The sequence below is a fragment of the Mercenaria mercenaria genome, chromosome 3 (assembly GCF_021730395.1).
Source record: "Mercenaria mercenaria strain notata chromosome 3, MADL_Memer_1, whole genome shotgun sequence".
NCBI classification, from domain to species: Eukaryota; Metazoa; Mollusca; class Bivalvia; order Venerida; family Veneridae; genus Mercenaria; species Mercenaria mercenaria.
Window position 1 is genome coordinate 30,116,984 of NC_069363.1, and position 13,078 is coordinate 30,130,061.

At 35.8% G+C, this 13,078-nt stretch overlaps 2 protein-coding genes across 2 annotated transcripts in view; one reads left to right on the forward strand and one right to left on the reverse strand.

Moving 5' to 3' along the window:
* Positions 1–13,078, reverse strand: part of LOC123525181 (uncharacterized) — a 33,310-nt gene that overhangs the window by 11,431 nt on the left and 8,801 nt on the right. The gene's annotated exons all lie outside the window — the stretch shown is intronic.
* The window catches only part of LOC123525180 (uncharacterized), a 65,091-nt gene that overhangs the window by 3,779 nt on the left and 48,234 nt on the right, over positions 1–13,078 (forward strand). The window lies entirely within an intron of this gene.

Consider the following 13,078-nt stretch of genomic DNA (forward strand, 5'->3'; position numbering starts at 1 on the left):
AGGTGAGTAGAAAAAAGTTGTCCTTCCCTAAAGTTGTGTACTCTAAATAGCAAATATTTTGTCTCGCGGGTCGCGTGACGTCATCGCACGCGCTCGTTTATGCTGAGGCCCGGCAAGGGTTAATTCAAATCTAAACTTTATAACATGAAAGGAACAACTTTATAACACGAACGGAACATGCGCTAACTAGCATAAAACGCGTTAAAACCAACAAAATGAATATATTGTCCCTCAACGTCATTGAATTTCCATGTCTACGTTGTTTCTTCACGTTGACGTCATTTTCTTTTGAATGATCTGTTTTTGAGTCGTAATACGTTTATGCTTTGCCACGGAACACGCATATATAAAAAGATGTTATAACAGCACGTGAGCGCGAGAGTCTCTTTACTCTCCTGTTGAAACATCCCCGAAAAGTGACAAGAACAGCAGTTTTATGCTAGAATGTGTGATATACAGTGACGTAAAAATTAAACTACGTCATGCTGGTGTGAGAAGGCTGACAGGCGCTTTTTAAATCTCTGTTGGCAAATATTTCCCACGAGGTATGCTACTGAAAATTGATTGCAGTTTGTTAAAAAAAGAACAATTTTGGCTGTTGCATCGATTTATTTACAAGAAAATGTTGAAAATATAACCAACTTTATGTTTAAAAAGTTGCCGAATATTTACAACCTCTAGAAGGTAAAATGTGGAGGCTAAGCCTGTCTGTTAATTTAAGCGCCGTTGTATTGTTTACCATACTGTAAACGGCCGTTAATGATAACAATCAATGTTGCTTGTATCAAAGCACATATGGTAGAAATTTTGTACAAATCAATTGTATAACGAAAGAAATATTTATGATAAACCGCAAAAAGTGGCCGAATTTACGACTCGAACCAGTAGTCACTGTTGCATTGTTCACATTTCACATAGTAAACAACCCCGCATTTTTTCAACTTGTGTCTGTCTTATCTTTCATGTGTGTGACCTGTGAGCGGATAGAATTGAATGGCAAATAGTATATGTTCACACCATGTTTTTTAAAAATCCTATGTAAAGTTTCCAAAGTTCCTTGAATGTAAGGGATACCGACATTTGGTCTTTTTTGGTCTGACGCGAATTCACCTGACACCCACTGACCAAAAATCAGTGATGTCAGCTGACGAAGGCTATGCGATATAGCCAAAATATCCAGGTAAAGAAACCAGTTGCTCTGAGTCAATGGATTTACTAAAAATATGGACAATCCGGAGCAATATAACAACCTTCATTGTTGTATTGAAGGACCAGGAATCAACTGAACCAACTGTCAGTTTTTAGCTTGATGTATCAGCTGAACCTACTAGTCGAAATAATTTGATGGTCAGATTGTTCTATATTTGAGAAGGGTAATCTTACTGTCAAAACTTCGAAGGACCAAAATTATGGACGCATTGGTTGAGATGGCTAAGATGCTGTCCTACAGAGGTGAAGGCCCTGGCTACTCCCGTTGCAGTGTGTGCTTGGGCAAGGCACTTTATTATGATTGCCACTGTTGACCCAGCTGTGAATGCGTACCAGCAAATTGCTGGGGGTAACTTCTCTAAGTTATAATTGGTTTTAACTGTTCTTAAAAATGTGTCCCACAAAAGCTCTACAGAGCTTATTTTTCATTGTTTCACACTTAGCGAAGGTAAATAAAATTTACTCTTACCTTTACAGTACACTGTCATGTAAAGTTATTGGTTTTATTGCTTGCGCATATATTGCTGTGTAGACGCGGTAAACATTTATCATGTACAGTACAAGGCCTTTTTTCTCATCATTTTGGGCATGCCACTGACACCAGTACAATTGGGAAAATACCTCTGAAATTTTTTAGTTGGAAATAATGGGAACTTAACAAAATATTGACTTCTTAAATAGAATATAACGTTTTAAAATTTGTGATGGCACATTATTAATTGTGTTAATACTAAATCTATTGAGTACAGGTCACAATATAGCAAAATTATTGTTGGAAAGCAAAAATAACCTAGTCAATAACTATGGTTTGGGAATTTTAAGTTCAGCATTGGGAAAAAAACATACATATGTCAGAGTTCCCACTCACGTAAAATACTACGTAAATCACGTTATAAAAATAAAATTCACGCAAGTATTTTTTACCCTTGGGAGATCGCGCGCGTACGAAACTGCCGGGGACTAGTGATGGGCCGATTAGCGGATATAATCGATTGACGGCTAGAAAAGCCCAACCGATTCCGATGATCGATTATGTTTTCTCTGAGTCGATAGCGGGTACGAATCTACACGGGTACGAACGAAGGTTTCCGAAGGGAAATACGATGCGTAAGAATTTATGTTTACCTAGAAATATCCGAAATATGGACTACCTGAATGCATAACGGATAAAACAGAAGTATGCCGACAATCAAACGTTAGTATTTCGTTTCAGTTATCCAATGAAAATGGATTTAATATCTTACAGTTAGGCACAGCTGTTAACATGGCGGCGTCCATAGCGTCAATAAATGTGGGGCAAAAAATTAGCGAATCTTTGATAAATCTTCATATTTTACAACGGTATGTCGAGGGAATTTATCTGTTGAAACTGGACAATAATGCCGTCAAATTTCCGTGTCCATGGTGTAATTTCAGTAGATAGAACTTCAGTGTTTTTATGCAGTTGCAGTTGTCATTGAGTTGTCATGATTTTTTTTTCTGCCAAAATTTCATTTTCCCAGTACCGCTGACCAGTGTACATATGAAAACAGATTAAACTCTGATATTTATCTAATGATCTTTTTACTAAGCTTCAAGACATTGTTATATGCCATAGCAACAAGTAGTAGGAACATGGTGCAACTCAGTAGTGTCAGGCTATGGTAACCATTGTAATATATTAATATTACCGAAAAATTACTGAATTTATTTAATGAGTTTCTACAATCACTATTTTTGTCAGCCAAAGAAAGACTGAAATATTTGTACTTCCTTGCTGTATGCTAGATATGTTACAGGTACAGGTATACCAGTCAATTGTCACAAATGATAACTATGAGTCTATGATACATGTACGCTGGATTGCAATTTATTGTGGTTTCCCTGTCTGCAACTAATTAGTGATTACTAAACAAGTTTTTGTTTACCAGGAACCAGCTTTACAACATCTAGCTGATTAATGGTAGTTCTTTATTTTTCAAAAGAGCATAAGAATTTTAAGTAAAACAGTCACTTAAAGACATAAATATCTGAATAAACAAGTATGAAAATGAATAACATTCAACCGATTATTTTTCCGATACATCGCATCGGTTTGCTAACCGATTCCAACCGATAATCGGTTGGAGTTTTCCAACCGATGTCCCATCACTACCGGGGACGAATCCGCTAAGCTGGAATCCCACGCTATGTGTACAAAAATAAACCTTGGAAATACTGCCGCAGTGCGTCATCTGCGAATCGATTGGCTTACAGCTCTCTGACGTCAAAAAATGTAGACGGATTGTATCTTTTAACGCATTGGTAAATGAATGTACACTTATTAAACGGTTACCGATCTACATCCGGGTTCCCAGAAACTGTCTCATCTGCAAGAATGTCGCAGTCGAAGCTTTCGGCGTTTGGCTTCACGGCAAATTTCATACCCCCAAAATTTGTGTTTTACCCCCAGTTTTTGTACCCAGGGGGTAAGTTTACCCCTGAAAAAAAATCTGAGTGGGAACACTGATACGTACTTTTTACTTTGGGATTGCTGCCTTTTATAGATTGTAGCTTTACAGAGAAAAAAGCCCTGAGTACATACATAGGTTTAAATCACCAGAAAATTCGTAAATTTGGATATTTGATAATTATGTCTCCCACAGACATTTTTATTTACTCCTGTCCATCCGTTCGTCTGTCAGTCACAAATCTCATGTCTGCAGTCTCATTAAGTCAAACATTTCTCATCCAATCTTCACCAAACTTGAACAAAATGTGTTTGCCAGTTAGTCCACAGCCAAATTCGATAACTAGCCAAATCGGCCCAGGCACTTCTGAATTATGGCCCTTCTTCTTCTTGTCGTTCGCAATAGCGATATTGCATGGTGCTGTGGTTTGTTAAGAGAGTGCCAATGGCCCAGCACCTCTGTCTTCAACACTCTAGGTTTCTTTGGGAGTTACTTCACCCTTAGTTCTGAGTTAAAACCCTATCTTGGGAACACAGGAGCTATTTGTCCCATAGCTGGGGGTGTGTTCATAGGCATCAGGGCGTGTCCACACACCGGTGGGCCTGGCATGCTGCATGTCTGGGGGCAGACCTCCTCCAAGTCCCCTGCAGTTCTGCTTGAGGCCGCAAGGTGCTCAGTTACCGTGTGGCGCCAACTCGGAGGCACTGCAAAAGGGCTTGTCTGCAGAGAGGCTATGTACTGGCAGGAAAGACTTACGCACTCTGCTCCTTTTTCATCAGAAGGCTAGCCAGCGGTGGAGGCTGAAAGCAGAAGGTGACAAGCACACAACACACAGCACACCACACTTGACGCATCAGCAGACCAATTGCCACACATTATGGCCCTTGAAACATCGTTTTTGATAATCAAAGCACTGAAAGTCTGATTGGGAATGTTGTGGGAGGCATGCGCTTTTCTCAAAAGCAGCTGTAGTTTTTACATAAATCAATGAGGAATTGAATCCCCTTTTGATACGATGTAAGTTTCATTTGAATTTATCTCATCTTCGCAACAAAATCAGCATTTAAACCAAAATCGGCAGCGATGACAATTTCATCAGAAATTTCCTCTACTATTTTAGTCTTTCAAGTGTTTGATGCGAGTGGAAATATTGCCCATAAAAAAAATACAGGGCTCCATATAAGATGCATATTAGCGTAAATTATGCTTTGAAATAATGCATATACGCATGTCTGATAATTTTTAAGCATATAAAAACGTATATGAAATTACAGAAACACACGCGATGACTGTTTACTAGCATAAACAAAACCTGAATCCTCTCGATGCTTAACGTAACAGAGCACGGTCAGGATTAATTCTCCCACATTGAACATTCACATGCAATTTGAATGGTACTTTATAAACCTAGGTTAAACTATAATATTATACACTCAGTGTGTGCGTAAATTAAACAGTTGTGAATTATTATATTGATGGTACAGTAGTGTATTTTAAAGTCGTGCCCTTACAGAAGCAAGCCTCTGTGGCGTACATGCTGCGTATTTGCTGTGTATATGCAGCGAACACAGTAGTACGCCAGAGGAGTACATTTTACATACACCGCATGCCGCATACTATTTCGACGAGTACACAGCATGTATGCAGGAGGTCACTAGTACACTTCAAGTACGCAGCACAGACTCTGAAAATTTAAGGAGTACACTGCATGTACGCAGTAGGGACTTGTACAAGAAAATAGTACACTGCATGTACACCACAGATACTTTGAAATTTGTGCAGTACACTTCATATACGCGGGAAAGACTTGTACAATTTCTTTTGGCATTTATACTTAGTTTTTTTTTTATAAGTTAAAGTCTGAAGTAAACTTCATATACGCGGGAGGGACTTGTTCATTTTCTTTTGGTGTTTATACTTTGAATTTTTTTAGGTAAAAGTCTGAAGTACACTTCATGCAGGAAGGATTTGTACATTTTTTCTTTTTTTTTGGAAGCAAGAACTTGATTTCCGAGTAACTTTTATCTTAATAGCATAGAATAGTTCAGATTACCGGTATTCTGAACAATGAAAATTTGCCAAACTGTTTGCAATGTTCATTTGTGAAGCTTACATCTTAGTGATTTCTGAGCTGCACCTTGCATGCAGTGTAAAAATATATTCTTTTTTATTTTGGAATTAATCCAGGAGCTTTCTAACTTGGATAATTGAAAAGCCTTATTTGAACTTCGTTGCATTACATTTTGTAATACATGAAATAATTACCAAGATAATGCCTCAACAGCGCTCGAATGAGAAGAATTAATAGCTCTCACTGTTATTTGAATACTCTTAAGCAAAACACCATTCTATCATGTTTTATAAAGGCTTTAATGCTCATTATGTTAACTCATTAAGGCCTCACCAAATTAAAAGTTGTTCATCGGATTTGCCGCTCGTATATTTTCAGGATGTTTTTGGCTAATTGCGCTCGCTTGGAAAAAATCAATCTAAAAATTTTTGGTGCGCTACTTTTTACGGACGTAAAAGTGTATAAATGCTTATATAATTCCAGTCCTAGATTGTTCTCAGATAGATTTTAATCAAAATAAATACATACTACGCACACATCGTCTATAATAAATCATAACACTTATATTTAGTTGTATTAAAGTTGTTTCCCCTTGATGCAGTTACGCCATTTTCTTCAAATGTTTACCAAATTACATGCTACAAAAATTGATTTATTTCATTGAAAAGTGGATGAAGAAAAGCATAATAATTTATTTGATAACATCAATCTACATTATTTTGGTAAGGGTAAATACTTATTCATACATGTGATCTCCCGCGCGGGAGGGTCAAAATCCCGATTTTTTTACCTTGCCTCCTGTCTCCCGACCAAAACCATATTTCTCCCGCTTTTCAAAAAAAAAAAAAAAAAAAAATCAATGACTGGGTTGATAATTACCGAGGAGTGCCAAACATGTTTACACGGTAAATCAAAGTGTCATGGACTGTTGTGTATTATACTTGTTTGACACACATATAGCTGAAGGAAAGAGTTGTTTTTCACAGGTGAATTATTAATTGTTTGTTTTGATAAGGGATTAGACAAGCATGGCCTTTTCCACCTGTTTCACGGAGCCGAATATCTGCCCATTCCCAATGCCAATTAAGCTCCAATTTTTACCAATTTAAAGCAAAAAATCCCAGTCATAAGAAATAATTTCCAACAGAAATGAATTTTGATTATTCAAAGAAAAATTTTGCTCAGTAAAATCACATAAATAATTGTTGGAAAAACCAACCCATTACTATTTTTAGAACAGGAGTGTTATTTCCCTTTACGGAGTTACGCCATTTTCTTCCAATGTTTACCAAATTAATTTGCTACTAAATCGGACTTATTTCATTGAAAATTGGATCAAAACACACACTCATTTATTCGATAACATCAATCTACATTATTTTGGTAAGGGTAAATACATGTTGATGCATTTCTGTTTTCTATTTTTCATGTCAAAATCATCAGTATTTTTATACGAAAGTGGGTGGGGTAAGGAATTTACATAATATATGAGTTGTATTCAGACCAATTTAGACCTTCGTTTTTTTTTTAAGTCCTCGAGTAGAATAATGTTAATGCATGTTCACCTTCATTTCAGACCTAAATTGAGACTTTGTTTCTACAAATTTAATCTGTTAAGAAAGTTTAAAGTTAGAACAAACATGACAAAAGGGAGCTTCTGTAAGATAGCATGCTCAACTTTTCTGTGATTGACTCTGAATTAAAGCTTTGCCAGTAAAAGGGGCATAACAGGCAATAGCTTTGTATGTAACAGAGATATTAGACATTATATAAAACTTTAACAAAAAAAATGAAGTTAAAAAGTGGCATAACTCTGTCAAAATTCAGATCAAGAGTTATGAGGATTGTTTCTTCTGGTGTAGACTTATATACATTATGGTGTGGCCAAAAATGTTGGATTTTGCCTCTAAGTTATGTGTCCGCACGCTTAATTTATGTCGATAAAAAACCTCCAGTTTTGAGACCCCAACTCCAGCTGAAAAATGGCAAACCTCCAGTTTTGGGATTCTGAACTTATCACATGTATGACTTATTGATGCATGTCACTTATCTTTTTTCTGTCCAAATGATCAGCATTTGCATACGAAAGTTGGTGGGGTAAGGAACTTACATTATCACAGCAGTTTCGCCACAAGAGTACACAGCATGTACGCCGCAGGAGTACACAGCATGTACGCCGCAGGAGTACACAGCATGTACGCAGCAGGGGTAGTACACCGCAGGCTAATTTGCATGTGAAAAGTGTATGTGCTGCGTACCTGCTGCGTACTATTTCCCGCATACTAAATTCCTGCAGCGTACATCCTGTGTACTATGTAGTCCACAGCATGTACGCAGCAAGTAGTATGCGGCAGAGCTCATTTGCATGTCAAAAGTGTACTACAAACGTACTATCAGTGTATGTGCGGTGTATATCCTGCGTACTATTTAAAGCCCTTGATTTCAGTACACATCATGTACGCATCATATACGCTGTATGTACACAGCAAGAGTACGCAGCAGGCCTTTTTCTTCTGTAAGGGTGTCCATTTAAAATATCAGCTTCCGGTGCAGAGTAGACAACAAAAATGTTTCTTTCTTAGAATGTAAAAAGTGAACAAATGCTCTACACATTCTTTAAGCAGGGCTCCAGATAAGATGCGTATTAGCGTAAATTACGCTTTGAAATAATGCATATACGCATGTCTGATAATTTTTAAGCGTATAAAAACGTATATGAAATAACAGAAACGCACGCAATGACTTTTTATTGGCGTAAACAAAATCTGAATCATCCGGATGCTTTATGTAACAGAGCACAGTCAGCATTAATTCTCCCACATTGAACGTACACTCGCATTGAATGGTACTCTATAAACCTAGGTTAAACTATTTTTTACACTCAATGTCTGCGGATATCAAACAGTTGGGAATTAATATTGATGGTACGGTAGTGTATTTTAAAGCGGTGTTGATTTAAAATATCAACTTCCAGTGCGGAATAAACAAAAATGTCTCTTTCTAAGAATGTATAAGTGAACAAACACTCTACGCATTCTTTAAACCAACAAAACTGATCCCCAAAACATAGTTAAAGGTATATTGAATATTCTATTTTATTCGGTAGCAAGTGTGAAGCCAAAGCAAGCCAAGGGAAAAAAAGAAGCAAAAACTTAAATGATGAATTGAAATTAAACTGCAAACAAATGCATGGGTGTTACACCCAATAAATATGTTATAAAACTGATTTCTGTTTTTTTCACATAAATTTATAAATTTTCAGGATTAAAATTAGTTGTAGTCAATTTCAGATTTTACCATTTTACTCATTTACAAAAAATATGTTGAGTAAATACTCATTGGCCAAAAAAATTATCTGGAGCCCTGTTTAAGCCAACAAAAGTTATTCCCAAAACAGTTATTTAACCTTTAAAGGTATATTGAATATTTTCTACTGGATTCGGTAGTGAGTGTGAAGCTAAAGCAAGCCAAGGGAGAAAAAAGAATCGAAAACCTGAATGCTGAATTCATAATTTTAACATGTCCAAAACTTTGCGGAATGATACTAATTTCACTTGGGTAATGATTACATTTTACTCGAACTTTATCATAGACTCTCTGTGTAAATCTCAAATTTTAAACTAAAATAAAGGTATTAAATCCATATAAGATTTCAATGAAACTTCAAAATTTTGTTGTTTGTAGTATCATCTGGGGCATTTGAGGTGAAAAATCTTGATTTCTAAAATAGTGTATATTTATTTCTAAAGTCACTATGTTCATTATAAATATACTTCGTTATACCCAAGTGTAAACTGGTAGGTACTCTAAAATACAGCTCTCTGATTGGTCAGTTAGGACCCCTGATGTACGGTGATGTCATGATAAATTTAGGAACTAAAATTGAACAACAAACAAATCCATGGGTGTTACACCAAAGAAATATGTTATAAAACTGATTTCAGTTTTTTTAGCTTGACTTTTCGAAGAAAATGTAGAGCTATTGCACTCGCCCCAGCGTCGGCATCGGCATCGGTGTTGGCGTCAGCGTCGCCATTGGTTAAAGTTTTTGATAAAGTCAAATATCTCTGTTACTATCAAAGCTATTGACTTAAAACTTAAAGTAGTTATTTACTATCAAAGTCTACACCTGGAGAAACAATCCCCATAACTCTGATTGAATTTTGACAGAATTATGCCCCTTTTTAACTTAGAATTTTTGGTTAAAGTTTTTTATGAAGTCAAATATCTCTGTTACTATCAAAGCTATTGACTTGAAACTTAAAATACTTATTTACTATCAAAGTCTACACCAGGAGAAACAATCCCCATAACTCTGATTTGAATTTTGACAGAATTATGCCCCTTTTTAACTTAGAATTTGTGGTTAAAGTTTTTGATAAAGTCAAATATCTCTGTTACTATCAAAGCTATTGACTGGAAACTTAAATAACTTATTTACTATCAAAGTCGACACCAGAAGAAACAATCCCCATAACACTGAATTGAATTTTGACAGAATTATGCCCCTTTTTAACTTAGAAATTTTGTTAAAATTTTTGATAAAGTTAAATATCTCTGTTACTATTAAAGCTTTTGACTTGAAACTCAAAATAGTTATTTACTATCAAAATCTACACCAGGAGACATAATTCCTATAACTCTGGTTTGAATTTTGACAGAATTATGCCCCTTTTTAACTTCGAATTTTTAGTTAAAGTTTTTGATAAAGTCAGATATCTCTGTTACTATCAAAGCTTTTGACTTGAAACTTAAAATACTTATTTACTATCAAAGTCTACACCAGGAGAAACAATCCCCATAACTCTGATTTAAATTTTGACAGAATTATGCCCCTTTTAACTTAGATTTTGTTGTTAAAATTTTTGATAAAGTCAAATATCTCTGTTACTATTAAAGCTTTTGACTTGAAACTCAAAATAGTTATTTACTATCAAAGTCTACACCAGGAGACGCAATTATCATAACTATAATTTGAATTTTAACAGAGTTATGCCCCTTTTTAACTTGGATTTTTTTTCTTACGGACAGCTCTTGTTTTTTTCACATTTACAAATTTTCAGGAGTAAAATTACTCCTATTCAATTTCAGATTTTACCATTTTATTCATTCACAAAAATTATGATGAGTAAATACTCATAGGCCAAAAAAATTATTTGGAGCCCTGAAAATAACGCAGTATTTCCTAGGATCGTGTCAAATTTGCTTGACTACTGAACCTACTATCAGTTTATAGCCTAAGGCAATAACTGAACTAATATCAGTTTCTAGCGCAAGGTATCAACTGAACCTACTATCAGTTTCTTGTCTCATCCAGATGCATGAATCTGTCAAACATCCATGTTGCCATTGTAGTAAAATACCCCAGTTTCTGCAGAGGATTGAACACCGGACCTTGTGATCTGTTAGCGGACATTCAAACCATGTTGCTAAAGGGTTAACTCAACAGCAAGGCTGTTTGAAGTGGCCTTTATACAGGTCTACAACCACTACATTTCTGAACAGAAGTCGATATAGTCTTGTGCTAACATTTCGGCCTGGGAAACACAGTAATGTTGACCAGGACATGTTATCAGTACAGAATTCTGTCGAGCTGGTGTGTCATGTTGTTTATCATGTGTTAGGCCAATGCACGATGGCACGAGGCTGTGTTTTTAGAACACGGCTTTCCATGTTGGATTCTCTTCCTTGTTTTTGCAAGAATCATACTTGACAAAGAATATAATGCTCCATCAGCTGAATTGTTTAAAGAATTAAAATGGATGACTTTTTCTGAAAGAATAAAGTATAAAAAGGCAATCCTTGTTTATAAAGCCATTAAAGATCACTCTACTGAACACCTTGCTTCAAAATTTATTGAAAAACAAACAAGTGATCGCCAGCTTAGATCAAATGAAAACAATGAAATTAAAGTACCAAAGCCAAGAATTGAATTCTTTCGTAAATCATTACAGTACTCTGGAGCTGTAATTTGGAACAACATTCCTATACATATATGCTCCTTAGATACGTTAGAAAAATTCAGAAGATCATATCTTAAGTGGCACTTCTCTGTTATATATAATTAGATTACAAAGCAATATTAATAGTCACATGTTGTCATATTTTGAGTTTTTCTTGATTTGATATATTTTATATGTTTAGGTTGTACATTTTTACATAAAATTGATTCATTATCATTGCCTTTTACTTCTGTCCATATTATAATGTTCTCCTTTCAGGTTTGTTATATCTGTATATAGTTTTATTACATGTATGTTTGATGTTCTGTACATAGTTATACATTGTATACAGTGGACCATATTGTTAATCGGTTTTGAAAAATGTATCCAATGCCGTATATGTTATCCACTTTAAATAAAGTCGTTACTTACTTACTTACTTACTTACTTTTATGCTCAAATTGAATATCTTTAGTTTGAATGCATCTGTTGTCAGCAAACTTTATGCTTAAGGTAGCTTTTATCAAAGAATTATAAATTACATAAGGTAGCGAAACACCTAGTTTTCTTATACCAGTGCTTTTGAATGGCATGATTGGATGCAGTCAGATATGTATAATAGAACATGTCCGGCTAACTTAGCCTAGCTCTTTGCGAATAGACAGTCTGGTTCTTTAACGTGCCCGGTGTTAAGCACCGATACACGTCATGCCACTCTTTCCTGGGAAGATCCAATACAGGCCTCTTAGTTAATTAGTAAATTTCCAGTGTCTGGACCAGGATTCGAACCCGGACCTCTGGATTGGCAGTTAAGCATGTTACCACTAGACCACTGGCCCACCCATAAAGGGGGTGCTATGACCCAGGGGCGGCAAAATCTGATTTTGACTTGCTTGTCCGTTTTTATCAATTGCTATTTTGTACTTGTCCGTATGATAGTAACTACTGTTGTATAGTAAATTCTGGTCAAATTTCACTTGTCCTTACAAGCTTTGGGACAACCTGGGCAATACGGACAATTGAATTTGCTGCACCTGTGACCTTGTTAAAAATTTGAGTGATTTTCATGACTTGAGATCATTCTAACCGAAATTATACCCCAAAAAATGCAGTTGGACAACTGTTCATTCTTTGCAAATAGCAATTGGTATTTTTTAATGCTAATGTGCGTACTTAGATCTTGTGTAGCCTTCCCAGTCACTGCCACTAGAGATGAAAATCATATAGTATCAGATATGGAAATATACAGGATGAGAATTGCTGATTGGCAGAGAAAAATACACAAGAGTAGAAGTCCTGTACATTATATTATGCTGACGTTTGGACTGGTGGTAGTGACCTCAGAATGTTCCATAGATCTGTGGGAAATTTTCAATTTAATTCATAGGACTTCAGGTATATATTGTATACAACTGCTTTATCTAGTT